General features: G+C 40.3%; 1 protein-coding gene across 4 annotated transcripts in view; it reads right to left on the bottom strand.

Annotated features, from left to right (window-relative positions):
* Positions 1–7,001, bottom strand: part of RCBTB2 (RCC1 and BTB domain containing protein 2) — a 34,046-nt gene extending 27,045 nt beyond the window's left edge. The window contains exons 1-2 of one of the 4 annotated variants that reach the window (XM_071805541.1): positions 6,916–7,001; positions 3,076–3,186 (exon numbers count right to left, since the gene is read on the bottom strand). The gene's annotated coding sequence lies outside the window, so the exon portion shown is untranslated. Of the gene's footprint in view, positions 1–3,075; positions 3,187–3,857; positions 4,021–6,915 lie in introns of those variants that run through there. The other 3 variants (XM_071805542.1, XM_065858620.2, XM_065858799.2) reach the window with 3 other exon arrangements.
* Between the last annotated feature and the right edge of the window lie 17,580 nt (positions 7,002–24,581).

The following is a 24,581-nucleotide window of genomic DNA, read 5'->3' as shown; positions in this document are numbered from 1 at the left end:
TACATTAGAAAGTAAATAGGTAAACAAGATATTTCTCATGTATTAAAACTTTATATACATTTTCACTAGCTGTGTTTCCAAAATAAATTCTAAAGTTCAGATCTAAAGGAGAAAACGTAATTGCTATAAACACCCATTTCTTGAGGATATGCACAGCATTTTAATACAAAAAATATTGATATTAAACTTTCACAAATCTCTTAACTGGAATCCAAGTGCAATTTAAGAATCTGGACAGCATACTCTGGCAGTCTGAGTTGAGGTCTTGGAATCTGAAAGTTCTGACCTTGGTTCCAATCCAACCATGGTAAGGCACATATGCTTCTGTGGCACAGGTAAGATTGAGTGAAGGAACACAAATACTAGTTCCAGTAGTCAAGTTCTATTAGCACTCTAAGACCACTTAATCTTAAATATTTAAACAGGTTCACTGACTCATTTGAATGTAAACATGCTTGTAGATTCTCCCTCTAGGAACTTGGCAAGCAAACAAAAATTTTCAGTACTCCACTCCATTTCCTCACACTTAATTTTAGCATTTATGAATCTCAACTGCCAAATCAGAGGTCTGTCTGGAGCTTCTTCCCCAAGGACTCTAACCACAGGCTTAGGAAAGATAAGGAGGAAAAAGTCCCAGAAAAAAAAACCTTGCTGACCTCTTTAGGAAAGGAAACCGAACAGGCTGCCCAGGAAGAGGTGGAGTCACCATCCCTGGAGGTGTTTAAAAGGTGTTTAGACGGGGCTCTTAGGGACATGGGTTAGTGCTAGAGTTAGGTTATGGTTGGACTCAATGATCCTGAGGGTCGCTTCCAATCAAAATGATTCTATGATACTGTGATTCTCTGATATTCTTGATTTCTCAGCAGCTTCCTACCAGAGTAGTCACGAAATGACGCTAACTTATCCAAGCCATCTTGCAGGACAGGACAGACCAGTAATATTGTCAGTGATTCCTACCAAACAGGTCACTTTCCCTTCCTAGGAAGATATGAGCCTATTTTCAAAATTATCTTCCTTCTTCACGGACAAACAGTGAAATGTCATTACTCCATCCAGCGCTGTCAATAAACTGACAGAACTCAGCTTGTCACTCATTCTGCCATTGATGCAGCTTTTTCTCTTACCAAGAAACTGCAGACCTGGAGAAACAGGAAGAGATTTTTTGAAAAACTGCTATCTCCTACTAAGGCATCATCTTCTCTCATTCCCTTCTTGTGTTGTGACATCAGACTGTGACTTCTGAGCTCCTGATGCAAGCTCCACTGGCTGCCTACTGATTGCAAGAGCAAATCTACATGCAGTTTAGAGGCTAGATCCAAGAAATTCTATAAGACTGGAGTATTTATGGTCTGAAAGACCGACATCCTTGGTCTTTCAAGGTAGGTAACTGCTAGAGAAATTTCTAATTTAAATGATCTAACATGGCTTTATTGTCTCAATCTCCAGAAAAAAAGAAAAGTAACCAAAACCATCTTTTCAGATGCCACCTCTCTTTTGGCATGACATCCAATCCCACCTGTCGGCTCCAGGATGGATCTCCAGCATGACCCCACTGAAATTATCAGAGGTTCACCTACATGCAGGAAGCTGTGTCGGAGCTAGATGCTTGAAACCTTTTATTTGCAGTAACACCATCATCCCCAAAAAGAACTTGCTTGCCAAGAATGAAAGCAGTGAAAGATAAGATGCAAACAACACACAAAATATGGCACACAAAAAGCAAGGAAGACGTGGGAATACTGTTCTATTACCTGTGCTCAGCAATATCCTTCAATACAGGTTCAATATTGCTGTGATAAAGAACAAATACATCAGGGAAAAATGTTTAGAAAGAAGTGAGAAGACAGGAAAGAAAACAGAAGGCATGACTTTTCAACTCTCCAATGCTTTAAATATAAGCGTTAGGGTCTGGTGCGAAATTTCTGCCCTAAGTGACAAAATCACTTTTAAAAAATGGTATGTAGATGCCTGGGACACCTCCTCACCTCCAAAAAAAAAAAACCCCTTGGGGTTTTGGGCTAGCAAGACAATTTGACTAATTTGATTTTTATAAAACCATCTAGGATTTTAAAAAATCTTAGATGATGGTAAGACACACTGCTCATATTAATTTTATTTATCTCTTCCATTCCTGTTCCATCTGCTTCCCTCCCCCTTAGAACTACTGTCTGTCAGCATCACTGATGCAGAATGATGTATTGTTCACCAGTAAGCAACAAGAATAGAACCGACTGAAAAAAATGCACCATCATCCACCAGAGGGAAAACGTTTAAAGCAGAAGAAAAAAAAAAGTTTCAAATTATTTTCTCATTCTACAGTCACCCTGGAAAATTATTTTGGCTATCCATCAACTTGACTGAAAAAAAATGAATATTTGAATAGAGCGACTAACAAGAAGAAAGAGAAACTGTATAACAAACCAATGAAACCCAGAAATACAAAGACTAGAAAACAGTAATGAAGTTTATACTAAAATTATGCCTCTAATAAGACTTCTTGAAATGTCAAGGTCAGCAGCTAAATAGCCTGATAAGGTGTCAATCAAAAAATATTTTCTTTTAAAAATATTTACACTTTCTACAAGTGCAAGAATACCTTTTGAAGGCAATTGAATGTTTCAGATAATGTAAACAATGCAAGAACTACCTTCAGTGCTAAAAAGCATTACAGGAGGATGCTGGAGTAATTTTCACATAATTAGTGATTTACTTCTGCAGTAAAAAAAAAATTTTATATATATATATAAAATGAGCATTATCTCCAGACCTTGAAGTGTATTAAAACAATTAAACATTTTGTTAGTCTCTTGGGAACAGGATGTCATTCCAGTATCTAAGTCTAACCTCATGTAATCTAATGTAACCTAAATCTAACCCACGAAGAACAATCTGCTCGCGAAGAACATTTGTTCACATTTTTTAATGTGGTTGATCCAAGATTTTCAGAAAATTAACTTGAAAAGCTCTTTCTCTTTGCTGAATTGTAATCAAAACTCTAAACATACTTCAGTTCCTGTAATCTGTACATACACACAAACATAATAAAACACAACTGATGCAATTGTTAGCTCTTACCTATTTTAAGTGTGACGTAAAATTTAAGCTACTGTATAAATGACTTGGGAGAATTGCAACTTATACTGATTCTTCATGTTGACCTTCTGACTTGAGAGTTCCAAGAACCGGCTTTAGAGAAACAAAAATATTCAAAGATTTTGTTTTAAAATAATTTTATTAAAAATATCAACCATGTAACAAAGCAAAATAATTCAAAATAATACAATAAAAATATGAAAGAAACAACTATTATATTTTTATGGTCTTAAAGAATCTCAGTACAGAAAATGTTAAAGCTTTAAGAATTTAAGAAACACTAACAGATCACCAAGTTGTTCAGGATAAACCATGTACAAACTTCAGATGTTAGGTGGCATTGCACTTGCAGGTGGGAGCCTGACTGGGGATCCATTCGATGCCACAGGATCAGCATGTCTGGGAAGAACTCTTCTGTCACTATGTAATCATAAACACTATACTGCACTAACAGAAAAGCAGCACGCAGATCTGCACATTTTGTCATGCTCCCTCAAGTTGCGCCAGGTGAAGTTTAGATTTGATATTAGGAAAAAATTCTTCATGGAAAGAGTTGTCAGGCATGGGAACGGGCTGCCCAGGGAAGTGGTGGAGTCACCATCCCTGGAGGTGTTTAAAAAGACACGTAGATGAGGTTCTTAGGGACATTGTTTAGTGACAGTGCTAGGTCAATGGTTGGACTCAATGAACCTGAGGGTCTCTTTGAACCAAAATGATCCTAAGATTCTATGACCTACCCTAAATTTTTAGCAGTGTGACGTTACCTGATCCAGCCAAACGCTGAGCCGTACATCAGGCCGAGCTGTTGGATCTTTGACCCCATAGTCCACTCCAGCTGCTAAAGTAGAAATATTCACAGCTTCTGCAGTTCTAACCTTTAATCACTTCCTTAGATGTCCAAGGAAAGTCCTTCTTGCCTCATTTTGACTAAAAGTTTTAATTTATAAAATGTATTTTCTAAAACAGTCTACGCCTTAATTAAAAAAAAAAAAAAAAAAAAAAAAAAAAAAAAAACCACACACCAAAACAAACCCCACCACCACCAAAATCTAAACAAGCCCATAAGCACTAATAAACCAAACCTGTCTTTTTTACCTACATTCCTTGCTAACTTCAGCTTAGCTGAGTCTTTCTGCACATCACAGCCTTGGTCCATAATAAGACCTCCTGCCTACAGCTATGATGGCTGCATGTTATGTCACCAAGAGAAGAGGTTTTTCAAGACCATGTTGGACTCGATGACCTTTGAAGGTCCCTTCTGACCCAAACTGTTCTATGATTCTATATCTAGCATGGTTCTAGCATGAACCTGGCTGTAGCTACGCTTCCCTGTAACACCAGGTACTTGCCAGAGCACCTTCCAGAACCCAGCGTGCAACGCCTGGGCAGCTGGGACCGTGGTTCAGTCTTTCAAAGCCTGAACTTCCCTAGGTATATACATCAAATACACTCTATATAAAAGCATATCTAAAAATATATCTATTAATACACATACACACACACGCACATATAACTGGTATTATATACCTGGAGCTGAGAATTTTTATAAACTTTGATAGTTACAGCTGTCTGCATAACAAGATAACATATGTTATAGGACAGGTACAATAGTAAATAGAATGTGTATATGAAGGAAAAGGTAGGTCACTCCCTTTATCAGTAAATGATTGTGTAACTGTTCACTTGGGTATTTAACAGTCTTCTAACACTGGAACTGAACGATGTTAAGTGGCAAGAACATTGGATTAGACATAACACACAGAGGCTTCCCAACTCTTACTTCTATTCTTGTTTTTACTTACATGAGTAAAGAAGCCTTAAAAAACAATTGCCTATAACTAACTCAAAATTACTTTCATCAATTCTTGCTTTACAACTGCACTTTATCTCTTATATTTTTCTTTGCTCGTCAGCTCTTTTTCTAGTCTTTATCCTAAAATACTTTTTGACATGAGTAAAAGTTATTTTCAACAGACCTTTTCTCTTTTTCTTTGATATAAATTCCAAATAGATTCTATCTTTGGCATAAAACAGCTTCATACCTTCTTTGCTTCTAGGGCCCTCAGGACCTCAGTGCAGCTAACATCACTAATTAATCCTCTTAGTTTTTTGAAGTTTGACCTTCTAAAACTGAGAATTTCAAACCTGTCTCTGTTTAGTCCTCTATTTTATTTCTATTTACTTAATCTAATTAAAAATGCATCCAAGATCACAAGCTGACCCTTTTTTATCCACACGATCTCCACAATCTCTCCCTGTTACTTTACAGTCCATCACATCATCCATATCCAGTGTCATTCTGTCACATTTATTTATCATTCCTGAACAGCATCAGCTCTTCTACCCCACATTCAGCAGGATTACTATTTCTCCGTGTTTCCCTTACTCCTACATTTATACAGTCCTAAAATTACATTTAGCCCTTTGAATGCAACCACAAGGCTGATGTGCCCACCAGTGAAAATGAGTTTGCCACCCTTGCTTTACTCCATGTCTGTTTTCACACCCTTCACCACTAGTTCAGCCCAAATGGTTCCCGGCCCTGGACAAACACAGATCCTGGTCTACAGACGTGACTCAGCTCATAACCTGGAGTAAAATCCCTTTGCTAACTGTGCCCTCTCTTTTTATCCATCAATATTAGAACCTTCAGCTTCACGAGGAAACAGAATGCAGTCTTCTGATTCCCACACATTACAACCCTTGGTTTCCCAAGTATTCTTTCTCTACATTAAACCTGTAACTGGCCCCCTCAGTTCAAGGACGGGGAACTGCTGGAGAGAGTCCAGCACAGGGCAACAAAGATGATTAAGGGAGTGGAGCATCTCCCTTATGAGGAAAGGCTGAGGGAGCTGGGTCTCTTTAGCTTGGAGAAGAGGAGACTGAGGGGTGACCTTATTAATGTTTATAAATATATAAAGGGTGAGTGTCGCGAGGATGAAGCCAGGCTCTTCTCAGTGACAACCAATGGTAAGACAAGGGGTAATGGGTTCAAACTGGAACACAAGAGGTTCCACTTAAATTTGAGAAGGAACTTCTTCTCAGTGAGGCTAACAGACACTGGAACAGGCTGCCCAGGAAGGTTGTGGAGTCTCCTTCTCTGCAGACATTCAAAACCCGCCTGGACGCCTTCCTGTGTAACCTCATCTGGGTGTTTCTGCTCCAGCAGGGGGACTGGATCAGATGATCTTTCGAGGTCCCTTCCAATCCCTAACATTCTGATTCTGTGAACTGGTCATCAAGCTCAGCTTGTCTAACACACTGCGAGCTTCACACTTCCCCCATGCACTTGCAGCCAGAGCTCTCCAACGCTACATAACTTTAACCCTGACAGGAGTTACAAACCTCCTGTTACCAGCCGTTTATAAACCAGGCTCCTGGGAAACACAACCCATGGGAATACAGCACCACACCGGCCCAGCACGGGCAGAACAGTCAACAGGACCCTTCCCCAAACTCGTCCCCACGAGTGGGGCGGCCAAAACACCGCACTGGGAGGACAGGCCACCCTGCCCCCTCCCAGGAAAGCTCGGAGCCGAGGCCAGCCCAGGCCGCGGGCCCGCCCCACGCCACCACAGCCGCGGCCGGGCCGCTAGGCGGGAAGCACCGGGGCGCACCGCCCGCCCCTCCCGCCCGCGAAGGGCGCGGGGCGGGAACGTCCACCGGAGCCCGGCGTCACGGCCTCGCCCGCCCGCCCGGCAGCAGCGGTGGTGCAGTGCGCGGCGCCTCCGCTGCCCCCAGCGGGGAGGCAAGCAGGGCTCTGCCCGCGGGAAGGGGCGGGGGGACAGGTGGCGGCGGCGGTCCCCTTCCTCTGGGACTTACCTTCCCCGCAAGCGGCGGCGGCTCCTCCCTCCAGTGAGACAACAGAAGATGCCGCCGCGCTCAGGCGCCTCCTCAGCCGCGGAGGGAGGGAGGGAGCGGGAGGGCGGAGGGAACGGGGTTAGCGCCTCCCAGGGATCCACCTCCTGCAGCGGCAGCGTGGAGAGCGGCGGCCTCGGTCCTCCCAGCCCAGCCTGGACATGGCTGTTGGGGACCTGTCCCGCGGGGGGCGGCTCTCGCTGCAGAGCGGCTGTCGTTCTGCCGGACACCGCGTCCCTTCTGCCGAGCCGAGGCGAGGAGAGGCCAAGAGAAGCTCTGCTGTGCCTTCCTTGCCAAGGCCCGGCTTTTTTGGTGACATAGCTGCCTTGGGAACACTTCAGAACCGGAGAGAGTGGCAGGAAGATGTGCCAGGTTTAGGTTGGACATTAGGAAAAGGTTCTTCAACCAGAAGGTGGTGGAGCACTGGAACAGGCTCCCCAGGGAGGTGTCACAGCCCCAGGCCTGACAGTGTTCAAGAAGAGACTGGACAACACCCTCAGACACTTGGTGTGAACTGTGGGGTTGTCCTGTGCAGGGACAGGAGTTGGACTCAATGATCCTTGTTGGGTCTCTTCCAACTCAGGACATTTTCTGATTAAATGCTCGGAGTGAGCGTGGCATTGACAGAGATAACACCACTTTCCCCTGAACCTCAAGCTGTGAAAGACCCATGGTCAAGGTGCTGGAGAGAGTACAGAAAAGGGCAACAAAGCTGATGAGGAGCCTGGAGCACAAGTCTGATGAGGAACAGCTGAGGGAACTGGGGCTGTTCAGCCTGGAGAAAAGGAGGCTGAGGGGAGACCTGATCGCTGTCTACAACTACCTGAAAGGAGGTTGTAGCATGGAGGGGGTTGGTCTCTTCTCCCAAGTAACAAGTGATAGGATGAGAGGAAATGGCCTCAAGTTGCACCAGGGGAGGTTTAAATTGGATATTGGGAAAAATTTCTTCACAGAAAGGGTTGTCAGGCATTGGAACAGGCTGCCTAGGGAAGGGGTTGAGTCACCATTTCTGGAGGTACTTAAAACACATGTAGATGTGGTGCTCAGGGACATGATTTAGTGACAGGTTAATGGCTGGACTCAATGATCTTGAAGGTGTTTTCCAACCAAAATTATTCTGTGATTCTATGGAAAGTTTTCCTAAAGCAACAATCTAACTATTTTGCTTGATTATGATTCTTACCCTGTGTGTGATAATACCCTGCTACCTTCTTGTGGTGTTCAATGATTTGCCAGAGTACTGCTGTGAGAACGTCATTCAAAAGGAGAAAGTATGCTCTGGGCTAAGGTGCTAACTTTCTACCAAAAACTAAATTCCTTTATCTCCTAGGGGAGGTCTCAGTTTTTCTTGTGGGATCCGCAGCCTCCTAAGGGTGTTTTGGTATTTTAAAGATTGAAGTACTTGGATACAAGACTTTGGTTGTTCAAAAATTAGGTTTGTGTAAGTACCTGAAGTCACAAGAACTTGTCCTCATAGTTACCGAAGGAGCAGAGGCAATATATTCTCCACACTTGCTGTGTTGTATAACAGTCTCATGTGATACACTATATGTGCCTTGCATCCTGCTCTTCACGTATATAAAGCATGAAGGGCCTGTATCACTGTACTGACTACCAATGTTCTTTCCTGGTGTGCTCCCCTAAAGCATCCATGTTCTCTGCCACTGGCTGTAGTGTTTTGTGGAGTCACTATCTCCTCTTAGTTTGTCAACTATTTTTTACATCCAACTTCCTATGCGTACATCCTGAACGCATTGTAACCTACAAAGGGTATATGTTTTCTGTTTTGTTGGCTCAGTCACTTTGGTTTCTTTCAAGATAAAATTGAAAGTAATTTTTGCTAGGAGTGGTTTCTGAGTGTGGCATGGAAGACAAGGAAGTTTTGGGACACTATATCTGGTGCCCAATAGTTTTGTTTTCTCTTTAGGTAGAATAAAATGATCACTCTAACATAAAACAACTTAGGTCTTACCATATTCTCTTCTCATTTTCTGTTTTCTTGAACACAGTTCAGGGAAAAAAAAAAAACAACTTGCTGGATCTCAGAAGCATGTGTAAATATAATAATATACGTGATAATTTCAGTCAAGCAGACAGCAGTAACAAGACCCAGTGGAAATAGAAGCTGTTTATTTTCAGACTGGCAGTAAAGCAAAGAGTAATTGTCCCCTAAAACAAGTTTCATCTTGGGCTGTGAACTGTTTATTGATTCTTCCGTGCACATTTTAAAACAGTATTGGATATTTTTCTTGAAGTTATGCTTTATTTAACTCAAGGAAGTGCTGTGTACTCTGTTAGGCTGAAGGTCACACTTTGAATCGATGGAACAGATGGTGTATTTGACCCACTGAGACAAAGTGCAGTTTAATACAGTGAAGTCCTTAAATCTAGAAGCAATGAATGTAAATCTAAAAACATAGAAACTGCATTCTGGAACATTTAGTTAAAGGATCGAGGTCAGTGCACAACAACTGAGAGTGTAATGCCAGAGGATGTAGAAATGAAAAAGGCTAGTGTCACTCCTGAATGCATAAAAAGAGGAATCAACAGTAGTTAAAAGTTAATTTGCTTCCAGTAATTACTATTTTAAGCCAACTGGTGGGACACTGCATATAATGCTACTATACTTTTCGACAGGGAAGTTGGAAATGGGATAGCCTGCATGGAGGTGATCCATGGTTTGAAAATAAGAGATAGTTAAAGAGATTATTTGTGTAGTTTATTAAAAACTATTCAAAGGTGATTACAGTCTATACGTTCCTTACAATGAAAAAATAGGAGGTACTGAGTGGCATTTTAATTTAATGGAAAAAGCCATGACAAGAAGTGATGGAGTGAAAATAAAGACACAGGAATTCAAATCAGAAATGGAGCATAAATTTCTGACAATGAAAGTTGAAAGTGGTCTCCATTTTTTATGCCCTCGAGTAAAAACCTGATCCAGTTATTTCTGCCTTTCTTTACATGCCAGTTGTTCTACACCTGTCTCATTTTTTTCCTTTCATTTGAGCTGTCTCCACTTTGTTTTTCTTCTTTACTCAATGTAATGCCAGATTTAGAACTCAACAGCACTGAATGGAAGAGAATATGTGCCTCTCTCTTCTTACAAGCACTCTTGTGAGAATGTACCAGAATTGTATTTTCCTTTTTTCCCCCAGCAATGTATTGCTGGTCTCTGCAGTTTGAGCTTCATATATCTTTCTTAATTTGCTTGGCATTTGAATTTCTGCCTTTCCCCTTGGTCTTCACAATAACTTGATTGAAGTTGACCTAATTTTCTTTTTGATTAAGTGATGTTTATTTTACTTTATTTCAGCAGGATTATTTTGTACGCTGTAAAAATATAATTAGACTTTATGTGAGAATGTAGCAGGAATCATAAACAGTTGTAAATTAGTAGCCTTATTGGTCCAAGCACCAAGTTACTCCAGGCTGGATTTCAGTTGCTTCTCTTCAGTACTATGTCTTCAGTATGAAGGTGTTTATTTTTTCAATATCCAAGCGCTAGTTCAGCACACCAGTGGTGTTTCAGGATGCAAGTTCTCCAAGCAAGACCCACTTGGACTTCACAGGATGTACGTTTTACGAGTCCTAAGGACCAGAGAAAGCCAAAGGGAGGAAACAGAGAGTGGAACAGGTTTTTTTGGAGACCCAGTTGGTAAAAGTGGAGCTATTTGGAGGTAATATTCTTTTTTTCCCAAAACCATTTAATAAACTTACTATGTGCGACACCTAAATGATAGCTCTGTATTTTTTGAAGCATCATCTCTTCTCATATGCAAACTGTCCTCCCAGAGCAGCATCCAGAGCCGTCACCTGACCCTGTCGTCTTGAACTCGTGGTAATCTGGTACTGAAAAATCAGCTACAGAATTCTGGCTGGAGCATGTCAAAACAGACTGTCTTGAATGCTGCCTCTGCCATCCCTCCAGCTCCAACAGATGTGGTGACAAACAGGCTGAACTGATGTTCATTAACAGATCTCCCTGAAGAATTTGAAGCATTGGGAAGGGTTTCTCTGTACTGACATATCGTTTGGGGGCTTGCTACAAAAACGTGGATTTTTGTAGTTCTCAGTCAGTAGTTACAATTTCTGTACTTGAGCCCAACTACTGCACTGCTGGGCAAAGGTACAGGCTTACTTTGCTGAACTTGATAGCAAAATGAAGGTGCTAGGTAAACCTATTGTGCTGCTTCTTAGAGAGTCTGTTTGTAGGAAGCATGTGAGTGAGCTGGGAGTCCTTTCAGGTCAAAATAAAATCAGCTTCTGACCTAAGTAGAAGTGTTCCCTTTACCTGTGTTGTGGTTTGGGGGGATGACATTTCACTTATGAACATCTGAGGAAACTGCTGTTGTCTGCAGAGTTACTAGACAGCACAAAAGGCCCATTTTAACCTTTGTGGAAGCAAAGTAATGTAAGTGGAAGGCAACTGTAGGCTGGTAAGTTCTGTCAACAGATGTGAGATGGGAGGAAGTTTAAAAGATTTAGAGGTGGGTTTGTATAAAGTTGTTAGAACTGAAACAGACAGAGCAAGTTAAAAAAAGGGGGAATTTCCAAAAAGCAGATAATTAACAAGACTTGTCTTCTTATGTTGGACAAATGCGAAAAAAAGCAATTAAGCATTTTAATGTGCTTTGGGGTTGGTTACATTCCTGACAGTAAAAGGCATCTTAGCAGATAAAAGCTAAGAAGCTGCAGTTATGCTGGTGGATCCATAAATTTTCAAACTCATGAGGTCTGGTTTTGTGTTCTGACCACATCCCTGCTTTGTTTCAAGGGAAGATCTGGAGATGAAATACATTATAGTCACTATGGATCAATACATCAAGTAATTTTGCTGTAACAAAATGACTTACTGTGGTTAAGTAGCTTTATCTTGACCATTTTGCCTTTTAATATGTTTTTTTCTTCTCAAGTAGACCATGATCCAAGCAATCCTTAAAACTGTAGTTACATTCTCTTAGTTGCTGCCCCACTTTGTTCCTTGCTACTTGCATTGTTAATCTCTATGCTTTATTGATAGCCTACTACCATAAACTAAAATAAAATTAGCAAAAATATTAGTAGTGTAAAATTAGTAGTGCTAGCCTTTTGCTTCTAACTGTCTAACTGACAGATGCATATGATTATCATCTACACCAGTCAAATGTAGAGGAGATGTTTCCATAGCTTCTGATAATATGTAGGACATTTTGCATCAGAATGTATTTCATTGTAGACACTCATAGCTAAGGATCTTACTCAAATAATGGAAGGAAAAATTCATTGCTATATGTCGTAACAACTTTGTTCACAGTAATTAGCAATGGTTCTCTTTCCAAACAAATGTATTTAATAAACCTCTGTAAAATCTGCCATGGGTCCCCCTCTTTCCAATATTTTCACTGATGACCTGGATGATATTAATTGTGGTTTTGGTTGATATGAAGCTGGGAAGGACTGGCAATGCATTGGAGGACAGACTAGTTTTAGCTGGTACAGTAGCATCATGTCATTGCAAAACAGGTAAACATCATACTAGGATGTTTAAAAAGAGTTTCTTAAGATAGGAAAGAAACATTGCTCTTTTCTTGGTACTGAGAGAGTTTCAAAAGAATATTGTTCCCTCTTATGGCAGCTCCAGAAAGTTGTGGAACAGTTGCAGAAAGTTGTGTTCCAAGAAAGTTGTAAAGAAACTAAGTAATTCAAGGAAAGTTAAACTTAATTAAAACAGGGCTGGGGAAGAACTGAAGGAATACAACTTCTTAGTCTGAAGAAGAAAGGACTGAGGGAAAATAAAATTTTGAAGAATGTAAAATGCTATTGCAAACAGGAAGGGGATTTTCCTCCCCCCTGTGTGATCAGGACTAAAATTGAAGTAAAGGAGATTCAGCTTTGGCAATAGAGAAATCTGCTCTCTGAGTAATAGGGAAGTTGGGAGTAGACTGCCCAGTGAGGTTGTAGTTTCCATCATTAGAGATTGTATATCTGAAGCAAAACAACTTTTGTTGATCCTGATTCAGGTCATGGATGTTGATCAACCTGTTGAGGTCCTTTCCACTTTTAGGATTCTATCATTGCTTACAGTTACTGTACAGGAAATTATAAAATACTTGCAATAAAAGTGATACAACCTGTAGTTAAAGTAGGAGTAAGTAGCTGGTTTTAATCAAAGCAAAATGTCTTTCATATAATTGATGATTAATAAAAAGATTACTTCACAATAACCTAATTATTCAAAATAGTCAAGCAGTATTAGCGGCTGAATTCCCTTTAAAAATCCTTTGAAGTTCACTATCTTCTTTTTGAATGGAATATTTTAAGACTGGAATAACAGACTACAAATTAGTCTTCATGCAACTGATAGAGCAACAAGTCTTGAACGAATCATGTATTTTCTTCTGTAATGTAATTCAGTAATGTCTTAGGCATTGGTCCTGGCAAATCTTTGTTCATAACTAAATGTCAGTTTTGTTGTGATTTTGTGATACTACCAATCATGTTTACAATAAATCACTTTTTTTTCCTGGTTTTGAAAGGTCATGGTTATGGAAATATAGTTCTTCGTAATTTTTGTTTCGAACAAACATTTCAATAGATTATCCCTGGCCCCTCTTTCCTGTAAGTATAGCTCTTTTGACATCTTTAATGGAACTGCTTCTCAGTCTAATTCATCCTTTTTGATCTTTTCAAAATACAGTCAGAGAAATAATGTTTTACTCTCAGTCTCAGTGAGAAAAGGAGCAGAGCCTCCCTGCCTGTGTGACTATATTGCTTTGATACTACATATGAATAATTTTCTTTAAATTATTTTTTAATATTTGAATTTCAAATTTCAATAAATGTCCATGTAAATTCTGAAAGTGGTTTTCTTTTTAAGTTACTTCGTCGTATGTACAAAGAAGAAAACAGGACACAAACTAAAATTGTGACTATTACCATTTTCTCTGAGTACTGCTACTTAATTTCTTGCAAAGATGCTATTTCTGGCATCACAGACATGCTTTTTTTTTCTCACAAAAAATGCCACAGACAGGAAATGTTTTGGATAGAGTAACAACATTTCCTGATAAACATTTTATCACAGCTTGATAACCATTTCCTGTTGGTAGGGCTTGTTTTAACGATTGTCACTTTGCTGTTTTTCTTGCTATAATTAACACACATATGTGACCTGGCTAAGTGTGCTTGTCCTGTCAGACACAGGTTTCAGCAAGTCAGGCACAGTCATAATGTGATGCAAGGTTTTATATTGTCCATTTTCCTTCATTTAAACTTTGTCTGGAGCAATAAATGAAATAGCAGTACATGTGCAGCATTCCGGGAGCTGGGAATTCCCAGAAGGGTGGAGTTTCCTCAGTATTTCAAATAGACCATTGTCTGCTGTGATCTTAGTGATTTCAGTAAGCTTGTAAAATGGCTTTAGATGAGAAGGTGAGACTTCATGTAGGATCTAATTGTTCAATGCAAGCTTGGATTTGCATGGTCCCTGAAGGGTATCAGAAGATACTGGGTGCTTTCTAAGGAACTTTAAAGCATTGTTCTTGGAAATTAATATTAAAATGAAACTATGTTCAAGAATTTTACTCTGTGAATATGTAGCTTCTCAGTCAACAGAACTACTTTTGCCGTTTTGGAATTACCTGCTTAACTTTAGTGATAAGAAACTGGCAGTATCACTTTTATACGGCTTGTTCTGGTTCTCCTTCACACAAAGATCATGGGCACATTTGACTCTGCCTCTACTAAATGGAGGATGGCCAGGATGCAGCCCTGGTCCTGAAGCCTGGAGGTATAGCCTTCCTCTGGTCCATATTATTTAGGGCTGTATTTCCCTTTAAGATCAGATGGGCAGATGGACTCTTGGCCCTGGAGCTCATCTGTGCTGTTTTAACACCCCGTGGCCTTCAGACATAATAATTATTTATGTCTGTGCATTTTGGTTTTTGTTTTTGTCTTCAGTTCGTTGTGTTTGCAAGTGACTGTTTATTGCCTTTTGTTTAAAAGTTTTGACGACACAGTTTTCTTCCCCACAGTTTTTCCAGAAGAGTAAACTCGAAGCACTGTTACTGAAAGTGTGTAGTATTTGAGGGTGCAAAGCCTGCAGAGATAGCATCGAGGGAGTCTGTAAAGAACAAATGTGGAGCATTGATGTCCATAGAGTAAAAATATTATTGGTGTGCTGTAGGTAGGTATATTTCTCATGCACATCCTGAAGATATCCTCAGAAAAATATCCAGTAAAAATGAATCTGAAACAGAGGGGAAAGTTGTTGGGCTTTTTTGGTTTTGGTTTTGTTTTTTTAATTAGTCTGGAAATGAGTGAACAAGTTATCCTTGCAAAGAGTTGATCCAAGTCATACAAGCCAGTGCTGACTGCATAAGCCACTCAGGCATCCAAAAGAAGGCGACACTGCTGAAATTATCTGTGTCTCTCACTAAGGATGTGTGTAAAATATTTGAAGCATTTGTGGAACAGGAAAATGAATCTGCATCCTTAATTTATAATTCCAAAGCAAAACAAAATTGGTTGAGCTGAATCCAGTAATGGCCAGGATAAAGTAGATTGATTTTCACAGAATCACACAGAATCACAGAATGTCAGGGATTGGAAGGGACCTTGAAAGATCATCCAGTCCAATCCCCCTGCCGGAGCAGGAACACCCAGATGAGGTTACACAGGAAGGTGTCCAGGTGGGTTTTGAATGTCTGCAGAGAAGGAGACTCCACAACCTCCCTGGACAGCCTATTCCAGTGTCTGCTACCCTTACTGAGAAGAAGTTTCTTTCATATTTAAATGGAACCTCCTGTGTTCCAGTTTATACCCATTGCCCCTTGTCCTATCATTGGTTGTCACTGAGAAGAGCCTGGCTCCATCCTCGTGACACTCACCATTCACATATTTATAAACATTAATGAGGTCACCCCTCAGTCTCCTCCAAGCTAAAGAGACCCAGCTCCCTCAGCCTTTTCTTGTAAGGGAGATTCTCCAGTCCCTTAATCATCTTTGTGGCTATGCACTGGACACAAAGATTTTCCATTATTGGACTCTAGCAATAAATAAAAAGTAAGGCAATGTGAAATATATATATATGGATAGTGTATTATATCCATTATCATCATCTGCTTTCTATAGAGCAGACATCTTAGAGGCATTTCCTTGGACCTAACGAATAAAGCAGTTGTAAGGTTCTGTATTAAAAATGTAAAATTTATGGTGGCATACATGTAATGAAGTGTTGAGTTTTTGCCAAATTGCCTCTAGTTCTGTAACTGTGTTATTAAAAGACAAGGTAATTGCTAATTTTAAACAAATGCTTTCTCATTGGTCTTAGATATCTTTCCAGCAAGGAATACATACAGTAACCTTGTAACAGATAATGACGTTGATATCTCAGGTTTTGTGGGCTTTATGTTACTTGACTTCAATGTCTTAAAAACAGTATGCTTTTTTTTTTCACTGGCAATAATTTGCAATACACTTTATGGGCTGTTGAAAACCTGAATAAAATCAAGGAATTGTTTTTTGAATACATGTTAAACAGAACGATATAGATTATAGGAGCATCCCTTTTTATCAGAAGGCATGAGCAATTTTTCATTATTGATGATTGCTATCAGAATGTGAACTTGTAAAACTAATTGTCAGAAGAATAGACTTTTGTCTTTATTTGTTTGTTTGTTTGTTTGTTTGTTTAATCCATAGCATTAGTCCTAAGAGTTCAAACAAAAAGAGGATTCTGCCAGTGCTAAAAGTTTGGATGAACAGGTTAAGTGAGAGCAATCAACTGAGATTGCTCAACAGAGTGTCAAGCTCAGGAAGTTACAACAAATGTTACAAATGTTCGAAGGGTAGGATAATGTTTAAAGGAAGTTTCATATTTACTTACCCCGTTCTTTTCTAACACACTGTGCCAGGGAACAGATTTTGTTAGTGCTGCAGAGAAAGCACTTGTTTTGGTAAAACTTTGGCCTGACCCCTTATGGCTTTTTTCGTTCTGTGACCTTATATAGAGGATGTTTAATTATGTGTCTAGCTTTTGAGATAACACTGATAGGCACTTTTTATTTCCTGTGTGGAAATGCTCAATGCTTTCTGGGATTGGGGTTTTTCTGTGTTTTGTTTTTAACGGAAGCATCGTTTATGTTTGTTGATGTGAGGACTATTCTCTATTGAGGTCAGAGGGACTGAAGGTTTTGTACTAGTCTAGGAAATGTGATGCAAGACTAGCTGGGCAGCCCATACCCACACTGAATCTAACATCGAATATGTTTTTTATCTGCTATACTAAAACATACAGATATGAATAGCTGTAAAAAAAAGGAGGCATATCATATCCTGTGTAAATGTAAATTATTATGTTGCCATTAGAAATGTGGTATTAAGCTATATACACATTCTAGAGTATGTATACCATACAGACATACTGATACACTTAAAATGCTACACTAGTCTGTGACATATCAGCGCTAAGATGATTTACAGAGTGCCATACGTGAGAGAAACAGATGGTCATATTCATTAAATATCAATGTCAAAAATAAAGCAAGAATTTGAGATTAAGGTGAATCAATTAAGCAACAAGTCTGGATCTACCTGAAGAAGTGAACATCCCTAAAGTGTCTGTCTTTATTGTCAACTTTAAAGTTGGGTGGGCTTTTTTTTTTTCAGCTTCTTCATAGCCTTATTAACCTGTATCTTGAGAACAAGTGAACAGGTAAAGAAAACTTACTTACCTACTCTATTACCTTTCTAATTTTGTATAGGTTAAGCATGTGCCTTGTTATGCACCTTCTGTTTATGCTTCAGGATCTTAATATATCCACTGTGTACTTATGTTAAAAACTTTTCATCCTTTCCATCAATGAATTTAAAATATTTATTTAATTCAAATAGTCCAATGTCAGCAGATGGCTGTTGAGTCACTGTCTCTATACAGTATTTTGCACTCTTTGGAGGAAATGTGGTATAGAAATAGAATTTATTGTTTACTTTTAAACTCGTGTTTTCCTCAAAGTAATGTGTAACCATTAGTTCTCTCAATATATGGGGAAAGGAAAATAAAAAAAAAATGCTCAGGGGAAAAACCTGGAACTATAAAGGTGAAGCTCCATGAATCTACCAAAGACAATTTCAGTTGTCAGCTTCATTTGAAATATTCCTGAAACTCTCAATCTTTTCCAGCGACAAGGATCTCTGGACCACTACAAGGTTTTCAATGTTCTTTTCTATAGGCTGGGGGATAACTCACACTGCGCTTCACAGCTTTTTCCTGTGTTTTGATAACTGCAAGTCGTGGTGGGTGGTGGTTCATCAATCACCCTGTCAGTTTCTCTTCCAAGGGAAAAATTAAGATGGCTCTAAAAAGGGTGATGGAAGCTCTGCCATTGAGGAAAGCCTTTGCTACCAAGAGAGAAGTTGGAAGAATTAAGAAACCTTGCCAAAAGCCTCATTTTGTCCTAATTCTAATGTGAAGACCCTTTAATTTAAGTACAATTAATTTATTTGAGTTATAGATAGGAATTGTGCTTTACAGTTTAGCAATACAAGATAATAGTTCATCTGAAATTCTTGATTTGCATGAAAAGTGAGTTTATTCATTTATTTATTTATTTGCTTATTTATTTATTTATTTAAATTTCACTTTTAACTTGTTCTTCTTTCAGGGCTGTGTTTTTTCTCTTTCATTACTGCTACACATTTTATATACCACATGTTCTACAGTATTCCTTTCCTTCTCTTTCCCCCAACCCCCTTCCTCTCAAGCGTTGTATGCCTTCCTTGAAAACGTCACAGGTGGGGTGAAATCACTTCAGTCCAATCTTGCCTACAGTCTAGTCCTTAAACACACCAAGCAGGGCTCTGGCCACTCTACCAAAAATACAAAACCCACTTCTTAAAAACAATAGATGCAGAAGTCACATTCTTCGGTAGAGTGCCTAGCCCAGACCCGTAATTAAGCACAAAGACAAAATTACTGTTGTAGATGTCACCCCTCTTTCCTACTTTCTCTTGGTCTAAGCATCACGTGTAAGCATCCTGTGTGGTATCAACCTCAAGTTTGGGGCACACAACTCTCCTAAGTCAATGTTACACAGGTAACTTCCAAATGATGGTCGGTTTCACTTCTTTCATTACCAGAGGTCATGCAGCTTTGTGTACATCACAGCTTTGCTGGCAGTTCGTGGTGGTCTCTCTTTAATGGTTTTGAGATAAAGGCAGAAAGGTCCCAGCTGGTCCTGACTGTTCAAGAAATGTATCTGAAATGGGATGCTCTGGAAGAAGGCTAATTACCCTAAGTTATTTTTCATCAGTGGATTAGTAGTTCTTGTTCTTTAAAACATTTAGAATCTACAATGTTAGACATCCTCACTGTGAAATATTTCCTCTCCCTTCTCTTTCAAAACTGACACAGAGACTAAACTACAAAATGCGTTGGACAAAGTCACAAAGGGTTTCAGATGAAGCCGAGACTGTAAAAAGGCCTCCTGAGGAAGAGTTTGATGCCTTAAATATGGACTGTTCGGTCTTTCCTTTATTTTCTAACTTCAGAAAAGATTTATCAACATCTGGCACACTGCTTGGTTATGTGGATGTTGGTTCTACATATTAATTTGTAAAGAAGGCTAGCAAAGTAGTACAGTTTTGGGTAATTGATCCAGTCAGCTTAGCCCAGAAATTCTTAAGATCTCCTGCATATATGAGATTCAGAAGTCCACCTCTTACATATGCATTCCACTGACTCCATTTTCAAAGAACAAACTTGTGTCACTGTTTCAAACCCCAACCCTTCTTACTTGTAAATCAGACGTACCATCAGTGAAGGTGTTCTGTTCACGTGGAGGAGGACTTTTATGACAGAACAATCTTTCAGCCCACAGCTCATTAAATGATTTTAAGGGGGACAGGTTAAGAAAAAAAAAAAAGTACCCTAAAATATATATGCATAAAAGCTAGCATATGCAACCAGATGATAGGACTTCAGCTGTTAGGCAACTGGGTGCAACATAATGGCTTTCTGTCAGCCTAAAGTTACTTAACCCTGCCAGATAGGAGCAGGCCCCTCCAGGAACATCAGCACACAACTGGAGCACATCTTGATTTGCTCCTTCCTGCCAAGTCCCAGGGTCTGGGTGGATGAGTTGCAACAGGATCAAGTGGAAAAGAAATGCAAGTTCATTTGGAAGAAAGGTGTTTAAGCAACAGAGCTGTTCCCCTCTCCAGCTGCTGTGCTCTAGCCACTGTCACCAGGCTCTTCTGGACTTCATCCTTGTAGGGGATGGAAAGTGTGTGAAGAGAAAGTCTCACTTGGACAATGGCCACTAGCCAGGACATGCTGGGTCTTCTTTGCATATTCAGCTAGAGAAACTGAAGCTTCTTTCGATACTTTGGCTTTCAGAACATGAACAGGATTGTGCAACCTGATTGCCAGCATTTTCGAGATGATCTAGTGATCAAGGAAGTCCTTCAAGACTTCCATTCTGTGGTCATAGGATCACCTTACTTCACGCATGAATGTGACATGGAGGGTGGCCATTCTGCAGCTGATGTTGTTGGTCCAGTATAGCTAGTGTCATGGAACGGCTGCAGCCAACTCAGCAGAGGAACAGCGCTGCATGTGGCTCAATCTTACTTAAGCACCTTCCTTATCATCCTGGCCAGTGTTATTTCTTCCAGATGGAACCAGTCAGGATGCTTCAGCCATGAAAAGCAACAGTAACAACAGGAGAAATTCCAAAGCCAGAACTTGTAATAAGCAAGTAGCACTGAATAAGCAAAGAAAACTTCAGCTTTGTTTAGAACGTGTCTCCTTGCTGGCTTTTTATCTACCACAGCCTGTTTGTTAGGCTGCCTTCTAAGCACCTCTGCAAAGATAATTCTCAAAAAAAAATTCAAGCCAGTGGAGCCATTTACAGTTTTCTATAAAAGCATGAAAGAAGGAAGAATGAAGCCTGGTGGACTCCTCTACACTATAATGACAGCAAGTCAACTGCAGAAGATAGTCCACATATCTCAGTCCCCAGTAGTACTTCTTAGTAACCACCACTTTTGTATCTGTCTTACAGTCCCTTATGTCCTTTGCCTTACAGAAAATGTTCAGGGAAAGAAAGTTTGCCCTCTGGTTCTGTGCCTTGGTGTTGCCAGGACACAAGTCTATGCAAACAAATGTTAAGCTCTTTAGGGCTAAGCAGTAATTATCCAGCTTTGCCATCTGACTGGTTGACTTGCTGCCAGGGGACTGAAGCAAGGCTGGCAACTTCTAAGCGTATTGCCTGACAAGTGACAGAACATGCAGTGGGATAAGGGTACAGATTAACACAGTTCTGTGAACAGAAAAACAAGTGGAACAGGGCTACATGGGGTGTTGTCAAAATAGATATTCATTCATTTGGAAGCTATCTGGACTTCTGGATGCAAGCTTCATATTGTGAGTACCAGGATGGAACTATTAAAAAAATTCAAGAGGAGTTTCTCCCAGCTCCAGTTTACCGAAAATATTTCCTTTGTGTTTTTTTTTGTCCCCTGCAAAGGCTTCGTATATAGACAATTGCTCTTCAGAAGATCTTTCTTTAGCTTTTATTCATTCTTAGTGGGATTTCTCTCTTTCTGAGGAGCTATGGTCACATTCCTATCTAACCCGGTTATCTTCTATCCTCTACCCAGCCTCTGAAAAGAAAACTTTAACCATTTTTTTTCTTCTGCCTCCTGGTCCTTTGAGTCCACATGGCTAATCAAACCTGTAAGTTAACTGAAAAAAACCCTGTTACAGTGAAGCAAAACCAACAAACTAATATTGGTTTGCCCTTGAAGATAATAAGTTAGGGATGCAGCTGAACTTCAGTATCACAGCCTAAATTAAAGAAGTTTTAAATTATATTTAAAGCTTCACTTGCTCATTGCTCTTGCTGAGCGAGAGGAACTTTGTCATGGTTTAGCCCAAGCCCGCAACTAGGGACACGGTAGCCTCTTGCTCACCCTTCCATCTCCCCAAATGGGATGAGGGAGAGAATTGAAAGGGAAGGGAGAAACTCATGGGTTGACATAAGAACAACTAAATGAGACAAAATAATAATTAATAATAATAACAATAACAGCAACAACAAAACAGGTATCTACAGTCTCCCACAGCATCCTCACTGCTAAACTGAGGAAGTGTGAACTGGATGATCAAGTAGTGAGGTGGGCTGTGAACTGGCTGAAGGAAAGAAGCCAGAGAGTCGTGGTCAATGGTCCAGTTGGAGGCCTGGATCTAGTGAAGTGCCTCAGGGGTCAGTACTGGGGCCAGTATTATTCAATATATTCATCAATGACTTGAACGAGGGAATAGAGTGCACTATCAGCAAGTTTGCTGATAACTCCAAGCTGGGAGGAGTGGCTGACACGCCAGAAGGCTGTGCTGCCATCCAGCGAGACCTGGACAGGCTGGAGAGTTGGGCGGGGAAAAATTTAATGAAATATAACAAGGGCAAGTGTAGAGTCTTGCATCTGGGCAGAAACAACCCCAAGTTCAAGTATAAGTTGGGGAACGACCTGTTAGAGAGCAGTGTAGGGGAAAGGCACCTGGGGGTCCTGATGGACAGCAGGATGATCATGAGCCAGCACTGTGCCCTTGTGGCCAAGAAGGCCAATGACATCCCGGGGTGTATTAGAAGGGGGTTGGTTAGTAGGTTGAGAGAGGTTCTCCTTCCCCTCTACTCTGCCCTGGTGAGACCACACCTGGAATATTGTGCCCAGTTCTGGGCCCCTCAGTTCAAGAAGGACAGGGAACTGCTGGAGAGAGTCCAGCGCAGGGCAACAAAGATGATGAATGGAGTGGAGCATCTCCCATATGAAGAAAGGCTGAGGGAGCTGGGTCTCTTTAACTTGGAGAAAAGGAGACTGAAGGGTTTAATCTTCTTGGTAACAACCAATGATAGGACAAGGGGCAACGGATATAAACTGGAACACAGGAGGTTCTGCTTAAATATGAGAAGAAACTTCTTCACAGTGAGGGAGCCAGAGCACTGGAACAGGCTGCCCAGGGAGGCAGTGGAGTCTCCTGCTCTGGAGACATTCAAAACCTGCCTGGACGCCTTCCTGTGTAACCTCATCTGGGTGTTCCTGTTCCAGCAGGGAGATTGGACTGGATGTCTTTCACCTTCCAATCCCTAACATTCTGTGATTCTGTGAAAACCAATAATATACTACTAATAATGTATATAAAATAAGTGATACTCAGTGCAATCCTTCATGAACTCCAGTCGTGCTGAAGAGCCGGTCCTAGAAAAGAGAGCACCCTGGTCCCAAACAGCCAATCCCAGTGAGAGAGCAAAAAGGCAAAAGGCAAACAGGCCAAAGGTTGACTGTGAAATGGCAGAACAGCAGAAGGCCAAATTCCAGTGGAACTCCAAAGGGAACCAAACTCCCAAATGGAACTGAACCAGAAAAGAACTTCCTAACTGGAAAAGCCAACTCCAGTTATATACTGAGCATGATGCTAATTCTAGAGAATATTTACTTGATCAACCTGGATATCAGTTCAGGTACTGTCCCATTATTCTCCCTCCCAGCTTATTTTGCATCTGCTGCTGGACAGCTGAAAAGACCTTGGTATCCTTGACAACAGCTAAGATATCATTGAGTTCTTACATTCAAAACATAGCCTAGCTACTGAAAGAAATAAGTCAGCTCTTCTCAGGTGAAGCGTGGGGAATTTAGCATGTTCTTTCATTGTTCTTATAGTAAATTCAAACCAAAAGACTGCTAGCTACTAATGAGAAAAGTTTTTAACTGCATGAAGAAAAAATAACTTGATTTCAGTCAAACCAGCACAAACCTTGATAGGATGGAGTTCTATGAAGCCATACAACTAAGAATTAAAGTATGAATTCAAAAGCACTCTTCAAATTGTACCTTAATCTTACCAGCATATACATGCTTTGTCATCTGCTCTATGGGAAAAAAAAATCAGTGACAGAAAAAAATTACATAAGCAAATAAATATGGGTAGAATTAAACCTATGTGAGGAATGCCAAGCTAAAAGTGAGTAGATGCATAATGTGGGATATAAAGAGGAATCTGACTCAATTCTCCCAAAAGCAGGGGGCCTCACAGAAGTACAGATCTCTTCCCTTTTGAGTGAATCTAAAATATTCCTTCTTTCATTCTGTGAAAAGCCATGACCTCTTAAGCAGGCACTGGACTTTATAGTGATGTGAGCAGAGAGAAGTGTCTGTGTTCTTCAGTACGGCCAGATTCAGTCCCCACACAAGAAGGTATCATGAGTGGAAGCATCTTTCCTACCTTTAAGTATCTACTGGGCAGATCTATACAATCACCCATGTATGCTTTATAAACAGTGAAGAATAATTGGCATTTTGAGGGGTGATTTATTTTATTTTACATATCTGCAGTGGGTTAAGATGAATTAAATCTTGGCAGTTTCTCTTTCTCTCTGCTGATTGTAGTAAGAATTTAGGCTGGTGACTGGTAGAGAAATCCTTGTTTGATGGAATAAATCCATCACTGGCTACTGGGCTTCATGGGCACATGGCTGCTTACAAAGCAACAGCATGATAACCTGCTGAAATGTACTGAGCTATTGAATGATTTTTTGATAATTTTAACTTGAGGTTGTCTGTGTGGAGGTATGTGTGGAAATACTATAATG

The sequence above is a fragment of the Patagioenas fasciata genome, chromosome 1 (genome assembly GCF_037038585.1).
Source record: "Patagioenas fasciata isolate bPatFas1 chromosome 1, bPatFas1.hap1, whole genome shotgun sequence".
NCBI classification, from domain to species: domain Eukaryota; kingdom Metazoa; phylum Chordata; class Aves; order Columbiformes; family Columbidae; genus Patagioenas; species Patagioenas fasciata.
Note: the sequence above shows the minus strand (reverse complement) of the source record. Positions and strands in the feature narration are given on the sequence as shown.